Source organism: Choloepus didactylus, chromosome 5 (genome assembly GCF_015220235.1).
Source record: "Choloepus didactylus isolate mChoDid1 chromosome 5, mChoDid1.pri, whole genome shotgun sequence".
Lineage (NCBI taxonomy): Eukaryota > Metazoa > Chordata > Mammalia > Pilosa > Megalonychidae > Choloepus > Choloepus didactylus.
In genome coordinates, this window is record NC_051311.1 from 37,461,635 (window position 1) to 37,475,329 (window position 13,695).

Here is a 13,695-nt window from a genome sequence, read left to right on the forward strand (position 1 = left end):
CTGATTTATCATTACAGTTAATGTATTTTAGACCCTGTAGGAAATAGTGGAGTTACAGATCAAAAATACAGTAGTATTGGTATTTATATTTACCATGTGATCTTTAGTGGTACCCTTTATTTCTTCATGTAGTTTCAGTCAGTTGTTTAGTGTCCCTTCCTTTCAGCCTGCTCAACTCCCTTTAGCATTTCTTATAGGACTGATCTACTGGTGGTGAAGTCCCTCAGCTTTTTTCTGTGTCAGTAGTGCTCCCTTTAGTATCTGAAGTAGGGCAGGTCTTTTATTAACAAAATTTAAGCTCTCCCTCAAATTTGAAGGAGAGTTTTGCTGGATAAAGTATTCTTGGTTGGAAATTTTTCTCTCTCAGAGTGTTAAATATGTCATGCCACTGCCTTCTTGCCTCCATGGTGGCTGCTAAGTAGTCACTACTTAGTCTTATGTTGTTTCCTTTGTATGTGGTGAATTGCTTTTCTCTTGCTGCTTTCAGAACTTGCTCCTTTTCTTCAGTATTTGACAGTCTGATCAGAATATGTCTTGGAGTGGGTTTATTTGGATTTATTCTATTTGGAGTTCACTGGGCATTTATGCTTTGTGTATTTATACTGTGTAGAAGGTTTGGGAAGTTTTCCCAAACAATTTCTTTGAATACTCTTTCTAGACCTTTACCCTTCTCTTCCCCTTCTGGGACACCAATGAGTCTTAAATTTGGACGTTTTATTTTATCTATCATATCCCTGAGATCCATTTCGATTTTTTCAATTTTTTTTTCCCATTCTTTCTTTTGTTCTTTCATTTTCTGTTCTGTGGTCCTCGAGGAGGCTGAGTTGTTGTTCAACTTCCTCTAAACTTGTGTTATGAGTATCCAGAGTCTTTTTAATTTGGCCTACAGTTTCTTTTATTTCCATAAGATCTTCTATGTTTTTATTTACTCTTGCCATTTCTTCTTTATGCTCTTATAGGGTCTTCTTTATGTCTTTATATCCTGTGCCATGCTCTTCTTCATGTCCTTTATATCCTGAGCCATGCTCTTGTTGCCTGTCTGTAATTCTTTGATTAATTGTGCCAAGTACTTTGTGTCTTCTGATCTTTTGATTTGGGTATTTTGGTTTGGGTTCTCCATATCATCTGGTTTTATCATATGCTTTAAGATTTTCTGTTGTTTTTGGCCTCTTGGCATTTGCTTTACTTGATCCCTAATTTGACAGAACTGCAGCTTGGTGGTGTACACTTTCTCTAACCAGCAGATGGCATCCATGAGTCACCTATTCCCCTCACGTCAGTTCTCCCCCACTTTGTCTTTGTGGTGTGTAGGGGCCTGATTCTTGTGGGGTCCAATTGGTGCACCAACTTTGGGTGTGTTGCTGGTGTTGTCCACCCTGAATGTGGGGCATGTGTCTAGGTGGTCAGGCAGGCAGGGCAGCTTTAATAATCAAACCTCCCAGGTGTTCCCGGAGATTGAAGGCTGTTGCAGGAGCCTAAGCCTTCATTTCAGTCTTTCCACTGATTGTCTCTGCCGCTGACCCACAAGTCCTTGGTATTCGCGTAGGGTCCCTGGGATTTCCGAGCAGTTCCCCTTTCCCAGCTGTGCTCTTCCAGGACCTCTGCTAAGGGAGGGCCGCGCCACATCACTAGTGTGCGCCGGCCCGCCAGGGAAGCCCTGGATCGCTGGGCCGTGCAGGGGCACTCCCAGCCTGCTTCAAAGATGGTTGAATGGGATGCATTAACTTCCCCCTTTTCGCACAGTTCCGCCCTCCCAGCTCCGGGACAATCAACCGTGGGTGTATTAAAGGCCACTGTCCATGGCCGATATTGTGGCTTGTGGGTAGTGCTGCGGGAAAGATTCCCTGACACACTCGGTTTCTTGGCGCGGCTCTGGGCTGTGGGTCTGGCCCCAGGCAGGAGCGTTCCCCGCCCGCTGGGGAGATGGCTGCAAGGAATGCAGTTTTTTTCTCCTTTTGGCTCCCCTCTGCTCCTCTGGTCTTGAGACAATCAGCAGCGGGTGTGGGAAGGGGTATCCTCCATGCCAGACACCGAGGCATTAGCCCAGCCTGCTCCCAACGTGCTTCACTGTGCGGCTCTCCTTGTCATATCTGCAGCCACTCCCGGGCTTTTTTTTTTAAAGAACTAGTCCGTTTCCAAACATCAGCCCACCATTTCCCACACCGCAGCACAGCCGTGGGACTTTCAGCCAGCTCACTCACTTGTTTCAGAATGCAGGCTCCTGGTTTCACCTGGAATTGCTAAAAGAGTACCCACAGACACTCAGAGAGATAGCCACTGGAATCAAAAGCTGAAAGCAATGAAACCCAGGAGCGAAAGAACAGCAGATGCTGGCCATGTGCCTTGCTATCTGACAGAGAAACCCTGGATGCCAGCAGCTTTTCTTCAGAGAAGGTATCCTTTTGTTGATGCCTTAATTTGGACATTTTCTGGTATATTGCATTCCAGCAGCTTTAGCAAACCCAAACATTAATCTACAAAACAACCACTAAAACTTACAAGTTGATTTAGCAAGATCACAGGATACAAGGTTAATATACAAAAATCAGTTGTATTTTTACATGGGAAACAACTGGAAAATAAAATTTAGAAACAATTTCATTTACAATATCATTAAAAAACATAAAATATATAGAAATAAATTTAACAAAAGACATGTAAGACCACTACAATGAAAACTACAAAAGATTGCTGAAAGGAATCAAAGACCTAAATAAACCATGGTCATGGATTAGAAAACTCAATATTGTTAAGATGTCAATTCTCCTCAAATTAATCTATAGATTAAACACAATCCTAACTAAAGGCTTTTTTTTTTTAATTCTAAAATTTATATGGAAATACAAAGGACCTAGAAGAGTCAAAGCAATTGTTAAAATAAACAAGGTGGAAGAACATAGATTACCTGATACCAGGACCTACTACAGAGCTATAGTAATCAAGCCATTCTAGTCATGACAAAACGATAGATATGGATCAATGAAAGGGATAGAGAGTCTAGAGATAGACCCACATATCTATGGTCAATTAATTTTAGATATAGATGCCAAGAACATTCAGTGGGAAAAGTAAAGTCTTTTCAACAAATGATGTAGAACAACTAGGTTTCAATATGGAAAAAAAAAATGAACTTCAACTATTACTATACATCGTCATAAAAAATTAAATCAAAATGGATCATAGGCCTAAATGTAAAAGTCAAAATACAAAACTTCTAGAAGAAAACACTGGAGAAAAGCCTCACAGTCTTGGGGTAGGCAAAGATTCCATAGAAAAGATACAAAAAGCATGAACCATAAAAGGATAAATGGGATCTTAACAAATAAAAAACCTTTGCTCTTCAAAAGACATGGTATAAATATGAAAAAGCAAGCCACAGAATGGTAGAAAATGTTCACAATATCTACCATTGTATCCTAAATATATTTTTTTTTAAACTCGTGTTGTCTATTGCTGCCTAACAAATTAACACAAACTTAGTGGCTTAAGACAATATGTATTTATTATCACACGGTTTCTGTGGGCCAGGAGTCCAGGCATGGCTTATTTGGCTCCTCTGCTTTAGGGTGTTTTTCATGAAGCTGCAGTCAAGGTGTTAGCCAGGACTCGGGTCTCATCTGAACACTAGACTGGGGTAGAATTTACTTCCAAACTCATGTGGTGGGTGGCAGGACTCAGTTCCTCACATGCTGTTGAACTGAGATCCTCAGTTCCTTGCTACACAAGCCTCTCCAACATGGCAGCTTGCTCCATCAAAGCCATGCAGGGAGAGTCTACTAGTAAGACAGAAATCACAATCCTATTTAGCCAAATCATGGAAGTGATAGCCCATCACTTTTGCTATATTCTTTTGGTTGAAGCAAGTTACCAAGTAAAGCCTACACTCAAGGAGAGGGAATTACACAAGGTCACGAGTACCAGGAAGTGGGGAGCACTGGGTGCCATCTTGGAATCAGCCTGTCCCACTCATACAACTCAATAAGAATAAAGAAAATCCAGTCAAAACATGGGCAAAAGATTTGAACAGTCACTTCACAAAAGAAGATATATGAATGGCCAATAAGCATATGAAAAGATATTCTCATTAGTCCTTGAGGATATGCAATTTGAAACCACAATGAAAAACCATCACATACTCATTAGAATGAAGAAGGAAAAAAAAAAAAAGACCAACCATACCAAGTACTGGTGAGGATGTGAAGCAACTGGAAATCTCATATGCTGCTGGTACAAATGTAAAATGGCACCGCCTATCAGCAAAACTGGCAGTTTCTCATGTTATACATGAAACTACCATATGACCCAACCATTCTCAAAAACTTGATCACGAATGTTCATAGCAGCTTTGTTCACAGTGATCAAAACTGGAAACATCCTAAATGTCCATCAGCAGGTGAAGAGGTAAACAAAATGTGGCATATCCATACTCAGTAATAAAAAGGAAAAAACTACTGAAACACTCAATGATGCAAGTGAATCTCACAATCATTACACTTGTGTGAAAAAAGCTGGTGCAAAAAAGAATGTACTATATGATTCCATGTATATAAAATCCTCAAAAATATCTATAGTGACAACAAGTAGATCAGTGGTTGCCTGGGACTATGGATAAAAGGAGGGATGAACCACAAAGAGACAGGACAGAAATGTTTTTCATCTTGATTGTGGTGGTGGTTTCATGTCAAGACTCATCAGATTGTACCCCTGAAATAGATACAGCTAATTTTAAGTAAATCATCTCAATTAAAAAAGTGAAACAGTGAAAAATCTTTCTTAAAAGATTTACATTTTGAGGTATGCAGATCATAGCTCTGCATTTAGTTGGCTCTATGCCCCCAGTTAACCCTAATCCATCCCAGCTAGTCACAGAACATGGTAGATAGTAAGAACAGATCACAGAAGTGTAGAAGATGCAATAGTCACAATAACAGGTCCCTTTAATTTCAGCTTGAATATTGTCTTTCCTTTTGATCACTTTACAACGGAACTGAACAAACACGGAAGTAGTCTGTCTCCATCATTACAGTAGCTTTTTACCAATTTGTGATGAGAGCTTCCATAAATAAAGGGATTAAAAATTGCTGAAAAACTATTAACGATATTTTGTTCTGCAGAGGGTTAACAAGTAGGCCAGTTGTAGAGAGGGAGTAAAAACAGTTTGGAGAGATTTCCTTGTGACTTTATTTCATCCTGTGTATTGCATTTTACAATTTGTAACTGGGATGCATTAAGAACTGAAAGATTAATTGAACTTGCTGAACAATGTTTTTTTATTTCCCAAAGTATAGTGAGACAATTGTAAAAGTTATTAACATAATAGAATGTAAATATTTAGCTCTCAGTAAATCATTTTAAAAACAAAGCTAATAGTAAAAATACTTTGAATTTGATTAGGAAAAAAAAAAACCCACACAAATTTGGATTTACTTGTGAATTGCAAGATATATGTATATTTCAGACACTGACAAATGAGCTCCTCAGCAATGGAATTTGAAGAGTAACAAGCTAACCATGGTGACCCAATGTAAGAATAGGGTTCCTACTTCATATCTTCTTTGGCAATTTCTAATCATATCAGGGCATGTTCATTCAACAGATAATTTATTGATATCTACATGGTTCCTGTTACAAGGCAAATATGAAATAAACATTTAATGAATGACAGTCTTCAAAAGCATAATATTGTCTACTTTTTGGAAGTTAGAAGATAATCTCTGGATTAACACAGAGAATCAGAAAAAAAGGATTTCTCTGTTTTAGTAAGTTTTCTTTAGCTCTTATTTAATAACACTTCTTTGAAACACATTTTCAGCTGACCCCTTGAACCTTAGAAATTAGTTGCCACTCTGAAAATATGCTGTAGAATAAATCTCTTTAAAGGAATTCATAAATAAGTGTTAGGGAAGAACTAACTTTTTTTTATAACCTCTAAAATTGCCAATTGGAAAAGTATCAAAAGGAACAAAATCTTTTCTTCCAATATATAGATTAAAATCAATCAGAAGAATTAATAGTTAATATTTTGAATGTTATCTGAGTTTTCATAAAATTTGTACACAAACTTAAATTTACCACTTAAAAAAAAATCAATTGTTTTTACCCAATAGAAACTAAAATTGTAGGGTGATGGCAAGAGCTGGTGAAGTTCTCCACCAATATCATGATGCAAAGTGTTGTCACAGACCTCCAGCCCTTGGATACAATCCATTAAAATAAAAGTGTTTACTGTCATTATTTCTTAGCATGGCCACTTTCTTTTTTCTTTTTTTTTTTTTTTCTTCAAAATATCAATTCCAACACTAAAGGGAAAGTGACTATAATTATTTCTCAGTAGGAATGAGTCCAGGGGAAGCATGAGTAAATCAAATGAAATGGTTTTCTAAACATATTTTATGCTGTTAAAATGACCACATTTTATTTATTTACTAATTTGATTTACTAGTAATGAACAGTTCATTTCACTCAAATATTTTTTGAATGCCTACTATGTGCCAGGCACAGATGATACAAAGATGTTGAAACAGCATTCTTGCCCTTCAAAGAGATTAAAGTCTCGACGAGTGTGTTAAATGCCACACGGATGCAGGTTACAAGAAGCAATGAGCCAGACCAGTGATGTGAAGGGTTCAAGAAGCACAAAAGGCTTCACCAGCTGAATGAAAAAGAATGAGTAGAAACTAGCCAGGTGAAGGGGTAGGTTGGGGGAGACCCGAACATCCAAAGATGTGAGAGCAATGGGTACACAGGATATTTCAAGAACAATACATTAAAGCTGAAGTGGAAAGTACACAGAGGGAATTGGCAAGAGAAGGTGGAGCAATAAAATGATCAGGCCCCTACTTGAAGAGCTAAGGAGTTTACATAAAAATCTTAAAAGTTTCTGAGAGTCAGTGAATGACTCTAAATAGGGAAGTAAAAAGATCAAGTCTGTATTTTTAAAAGGTCACTCTGGCCACACTGTAGAAAATAGACTAAAAAGGAGACAAGACTGGAGGAGGTAAAGTTGTTTCAATAACTAAGAATGAAATAGTGGAAGCCTGAACTAAAGTAGTTGTGGCTTAGATGAAGACAAGTGGGTTGTCTCGAGAGAGACTAAGACAACATGGAGAGGACTCAGTAACTGTTTTAGATGGACTGAGTTTAGGTTGTCTGTAGAAAATTCAAATGGAGATGACCAGGAGGCAGTCTGGAGCTCAGGAGAGAGTTCTGGATTGAAGTTTGAGGTTCAGATGTGGTAAGGACCTAGGTGCTGGTTAAAGCTCTTCAGATAAGGCAGGGTGGGAATTAGAACAGAATGCATGTGCAGAGTCCAGGCAGGCACTGGTTTCAATTTCACATCATATCTCTTCTACCATACGGAGGGTGCCTTGCAGAGTGGAGCTGGATTTCAAAGAAGACGGCAGGCGGAAATATAGAGGCTGTAGGGTTTTGATACATTAAATTATTCAAGGGCTGCTTGTCTAGTATTTAAAGTTGATCTATTTCTTGCAGTAACTATTTAAGATCTTAAGAGAAAAAAAAAGGCAAATCAAACTCATTCCAACCCACTGCATAAAGGAGTGCTTTTTTTCTTTTTTTGGCAGTAATTTTATGATTAACTTGTTCATGCTGAAGGTTTTCCTTTCCTATAATCATTCAAATTACTGTATTTTGCTGCACCTGTGCATCATTATTTAAGAAAAACTTCATAATGTCACATGTTTCACAAACCAAAAAGTCACACACACAATACTGTGGTTTTATTTCAGGCATTTTCTCGATAATTTTAACTCTTAAAGCCTTCTGCTCCCTCCCATCACACTACAGTCCAGTAAAACCCGACTGGCTGCGGAAACCGATAGACTACGGGGAGAAAGTTCCCGTATTATAAAACTGCACAAGGCCCAGCGAGGAAAACCTGGTGCCTCTCTAGCATAATAGGCTAATTTAGTTCTCCCTCAGGAAATCTATCTAGATGATCAGGTGGGTTTGGGTGGTGAGTTTTGTTTCTTTGTTTTTGCTGTAGCAAACATGCCTAGTCTTGATGGATCAAGAGAGCTAGGATAGTATCATAAATGGAAGCCCCTGTCTCTTTGCCTGCAGAACAGTGCTTAGCTCTTCTCTTTTCTTCCCCTCCTTTACTAGCATTCCCTACCTGCCTAAAATAGCTAACATTAAGTCTGGCATAAGACTGTTGAGACTTTAAGAAAACATTACCATGAAAGGACAAATGATGACCGCCAACTTTAAATTATTTGTACTAACTAATCCATCACAATTTTTACTTTGTCTGCATTTATGTACATATCTGAAAAGCTTTGAGGGACAACAGATTCCTGAAATTGACCTAGTGTATTATGTAAAATATTTTCTTCTTTTTCTAGTGTCCTATGACTATCCTCCTTTTTATTTTACTTTTTTTACTTTATAAAAAAATTAAAAAAAAAACAATTCAAACAAAACAAAAGAATAAGAAAAACAAACAACCTAAAATAACTGCATTGCTTTCAACATGTTCCTCTTATAGCCAAGAAAATTTACAAACCATGATCATTCCTGCATCCTCCTTTTTAAAGGGTAAAAATGAGAGGCCTTACCTAGTGAAAAAAACCTGTGAAATAAATTCAAAGTTAACACTACCATGTTACAAATAAACATTTTTATTTTAGGTTATTTCTGTACATCCATTATCAAGTTGCATAAAACCTATAATTCATATTACTTTGTTTTGATTTCTATTCTCTACCAACTTCTACAGTAACAGTTCTGGGTTTTTTTAGTCTATGGACCACTTTCAGGTAGAGCACAGCTCCTCATTCTAGCCTCTCAAAATCCAACTCATGAGGTTTATAGATGAAATTGATGGTGGTCCTAATAAACACCATTTAAGGTTTCTTTATTTGTAAATTATACTAAAATTATTACAAGAAACAAAAACTTGGCCTTTTAAAAATTAGGACTATTGAGACATTCACTATATGTATCACCAGATATTTTTTAACTTAAGCTTTTTTTTTTTTTTTTGAGATAATTGTATATCCACATGCAATTATAAGAAATAATACAGAAAGACCTCATACCTTTACCCAGTTTGGTAAAGCTGCCAGAAAGCAATATACCAGACATGGGTTGGCTTTTAACAGTTTTATTAGGTTATAAGTTACAATTCCAAGGCTATGAAAATGTCCAAATTAAGGCATCAACAAGAGGACACTTTCTCTGAGGAAAGGCTGCTGGCATCTGAGGTTCCTTTGTCACCTGGCAAGGCACATGGAGATGTCTGCTGGTCCTTCTCTCCTGGGTCCTGGTTTCAATGGCTTTCTCTCTCAGTTCTTGTGGGTTCCTGCTTGTTTCTCCCAGGGCATTTCTCTCTAAGGTCTCTTGGCTTTTTCTGTCTTTTATCCTCTTCACAAAGGACTCCAGTAAAGGATTAAGACTCACCTTGAATGGGTTGGGTCACACTCAATTGAAATAGCCTAACCAAAAGGTCCCACTCACAACAGGTCTGCCCTCACAAGAATGGATTAAAAGAACATAGTAGTCTTTTTATGGGGAATATAACAGATTCAAACCAGCACACCATATGATCCAGCAATTCCACTCCTGGGTTACATAGCCAAAAGACATGAAAACCTATGTCCAAATATAAAATGTGTGCACATATATATAAGAATTATTTACAGATGCTAAAAAATGTAAAGAACACAAATGTCCATCAACCAGTGAACAGATATACAAAATGTGGTATATCCAGACAATGGAATATTATTCAGCAATAAAAAGAAACAGAGTACTGATACATGCTATAATATGGATGAACTTCATGTTATGCTCAGTGAAAAAGACAGTCACAAAAGACCACAGAACAATGTGAATATACTGAAAACCACTGAATTGTACACTTTGAATGAGTGAATTTTATCTCAATTTTTTTATGTTAAATTTCCTCCATAGGATTAAATCAATTTGGCTTGACTTGTGCAGGAAAACTATATGATATCCCAAGCAGGATACTGTCATTGATATAGCCAAGATGCAGACCAGTTTCATCATCGCAAGGATACTTCATGCTGTGCTTTTATAGCACAGCCATCTTTGTCACTCCCTTTGCCCCCCATCCTTAACCCTTGGCAAACACTGATTTATTTTCTGTTCTATAATTTTGTCATTTCAAACATTATATAAATGGAATCATATAGTATGTGACCTTTTGGGATTGGCTTTTTTCACTCAGCATAATTCCCTGGGTGATTGATCTAAGTTGTTGCATGCATCAATAGTTCCTTTTTATTACTGAGTAGTATTCCATAATATAGATGTACCAGTTTGTTTAACCATTCACCCATTGAAGGATATCTGAGTTGTTTCCAGTTTTAGCTATTATGAATGAAACTGCTATGAATATTCACATACAGGTTTTGGGGTGAATATAAGTTTTTATTTTTCTAGGATAAATGCCAAGGAGTGCAATTGATACAGTAGTTGCATGTTTAGTTTTATAAGAAACTATTAAAATGTTTTACAGAGTGGCTGTACCATTCTTCATTTCCACTAGCAATGTATGAATGATCCAGTTTTTCCACATCCTCACCAGGATGTGCCATGGTCACAATTTTTTATTTTAGTCATTCTGATAGGTGTAATACCACATTGTGGTTTTAATTTGCATTTCCTTAATGGTTAATGATATTGAACATCTTTTTGTAATCTTATTTGCCATCTGTATATCTTTTTCTGTGAAATGTCTCCTTAGGTCTTTTATTTTTAATGAGCTGTGAGAATCCTTTATATATGCCAGATTTTAGTTGTTTGTTTGCTATGTGGTTTGCAAATATTTTTCCCATTCTGTAGCTACTCGTTTCATCCTGTTAACAGGGTCTTTCACAGAGCAGAAGTTTTAAGTTTTGATGAGGTCCAATTGGTCACTTTTTCCTTTTATGGATTGTGCTTTTCAAGTCTGTGAACTCTTTGCCTAGCCCTAAATCCCAAAGATTTTCCATCTTTCTTAAAATTTTATGTTTTTATATTTTATATTTAAGACCATGATATAATTTGAGTTCATTTTTGTATAAGGTGTGAGGTTTAGGTCGAAGTTTATTTTTTTGCCTATGGATGTCTACAAAGAACCTTGCTGGGATTTTTATAAGAACTGCATTAAACTTAGTGTTCTGGTTTGCTATTGCTGCTGTTAGGCAAAATACTAGTAATGGATTGCTTTTATAAAGGGGGTTTATTTGGTTACAAAGTTACAGTCTTAAGGCCATAAAAGTGTCCAAGCTAAGGCATCAACAAACAGCTACCTTCACTGAAGGATAGCCAATGGCATCTAGAAAACCTCTGTTAGCTCAGAAGGCATATGGTTGGTATCTGCTTGCTCCCAGGTTGTGTTTCAAAATGGCATTCTCCAAAATGTTGCTCTTGGGGCATTTTGTCCTCTCTTAACTGCAGCTCCTCTAAAATGTGACTCTCAGTTGCTCAGGTCAACTAATCAAGATCCAGGCTAAATGGGTGGGGCCACACTTCCATGGAAACATTCAATCAAGAGGTCATACCCTAATCAAAGGTGTCACTCACTGTTGGGTGGGTCACTTCTCCATGGAAACAATCTAATTCCAATATCCCACGAAACTGGATTAAAAGATCATGGATTTTTCTTGAGGGACATAATATACCCAAACTGGCACACCTAGAAACCAATTTGGAGAGAACTGACATCTTTACTAGGTTGGATCTTCCAATTGAACATGGATGCCTCTCTATTTATTTAGATCTTTGGTTTCTTTCATCAGCATTTTGTAATTTTCAGCATATAGATGCTGTACATGTTTTCTTAAGTTTATATCTAAGAATTTAATTTTCTTTGCAATGATTCTAAACAGTATTGTATTTTTAATATCAGTTTCCACATGTTCATTGTTAATATATGGAAATGATTTTTGTGTGTTGATCTTGTATCCTATGACCCTGCCAAACTCAATTAGTTCTAGTAGTGTTTTTGTAGGTGTCTTGGGATTTTCTATGTAGGCAATCATGTCATCTGCAAATAGGGATGGTTTTATTTCTTCCTTTGCAATTTGTATGCCTTTTATTTCTTTTTCTTGCCTTATTGCAGTGGCTAGAATTTCCAATACTAAGTGAAGTAAGGATAGTGAGAGCAGACATCCTTGCCTTGTCCTTGATCTTAGAGGGAAAGCATAGAAGGAATGCATTCAGTCTTCCACTGTTAAGTATGATATTTGCTGTAGGCTCTTTTTTTTTTTTTTAACCAGCAAACATTTTAAAAAATTACTTTTGTCTTCTTTTCTTCCTTTTGTCCCTTGTTTTGGGATTTCTTTGTTTTGAAGAGGAAACTTAAGACTTCCTGTTTAACTTAATTGGCCCAACTAAGATGACAAAGCAAAATGAACCGGCAAAGGAAATTTCATTACTTCTTCCTCCAGCCAGGGCTTGCGAGAGTGACAGGACCAATTTCCTTTCAAGAGGCCCCTTGTGGCTCTCATCAGTGCTTCAGAGCTAATCTCATTAACAGAGTCCCTGAATTCTGCAACAGACTAAGAGTCCAATGTGGATGGGGCAGAATTTGGCTTTTAAACTGAGGAGAGCCTCACGGAATAGGGAAGCCTGTCCCCCTCTGGCCTGCCCTACTCTTGCAGGCAGCTCACAGCTGCCAGCCTCGCTGTCTGCCAACGTGAGCTGCCGATAGGAGAGTCTCAGATACCCAGATCCAGGGTGACAGGAGTGGTCAGGGCCAGATTTAGATTTGTGTGAGCTGTTGGCGGTGCTCTCCCAAAGGAGAAGAGAATCGGTAGTGACAAGAGAAAGCAAATTAAAAGTTCCACGGCTGGAAAAAACTGATAGCAACAAAGTGCATCTATTGAGCAACTTCTTTGGGGGGTGGGGGGTGGGGGATGAACAGTGTAATCTATACCTTTGAAAAAAAATTTTTTAAGCTAGAGCCAGCCGTCTAGTCGACTGTCCCATCTCTCTTTGGGGTCCTGAGACCTCTAGGCCCTCTCTTTGGTCTCGTCGTCCCGCCCACCCTAAAGGCCGCTCCCCTCGCCTGCCCTACCCCCCCGGGTTGGGCCGAGACCGCACCTGCGCAGGTTAAACCTACCGGAACGTACTAACAGTGGGTGGCGGGGGAAGGTGAGCGAATGTGTGTGCTGTGAGAGAGCGACGGCAAGCGAGGACTAAGAAAACGGGCCTCTCCTAATGGCCGCTCCAGCTGCCCGGGCGGGAAGGAGGAAGGACCGCGGCCGGATGGGGGCGCACCGAACCAAAGCGTGCGCCTGCGCGAGCCACGGTCCCCTCGGAAGATGGACAACCCCTAGTTAGCCCCGTCCTGGGTCGTCCCCCTGCCCTGCCCCGCCCAAAGGGGGACTTACACCCGCCCACAAGGCGTCCCTGCCGACCCCCGGCTCCTCTTCCCCATCTGCGGTCTCCTTCCCACGGTTCCTTCCTTGTGGGTCCATACCAAAGGCACCCGGGGCATGGGGCGCGCGACCACTGCAGGGAAATGGAGCGTTCCACTCGGGAGGGAGAGCAGCCGACTGGAAGGGGGCCAGGCGGTTTCACCCCGACCCCTGGTACCTGCGGCGGCCAGGGAGCCTCCGGGGGGGCGGCGCCTGGCGCAGAGCACCCGCCCTCAGACTCGGGCCGGCTGGGCCGCGCCGCGCGCCCCGCGCCTCGGTCGCCGTCCGCGGAGGCCCCTCCTTC

At 39.4% G+C, this 13,695-nt stretch overlaps 1 protein-coding gene across 4 annotated transcripts in view; it reads left to right on the forward strand.

Annotated features, from left to right (window-relative positions):
- The window catches only part of PRKAG2 (protein kinase AMP-activated non-catalytic subunit gamma 2), a 400,476-nt gene that overhangs the window by 291,290 nt on the left and 95,491 nt on the right, over positions 1-13,695 (forward strand). The window contains exon 1 of one of the 4 annotated variants that reach the window (XM_037835776.1): positions 13,276-13,441. The exons of the other annotated variants lie outside the window; for them this stretch is intronic. The gene's annotated coding sequence lies outside the window, so the exon portion shown is untranslated. Of the gene's footprint in view, positions 1-13,275; positions 13,442-13,695 lie in introns of those variants that run through there. 4 annotated transcript variants of the gene reach the window in all.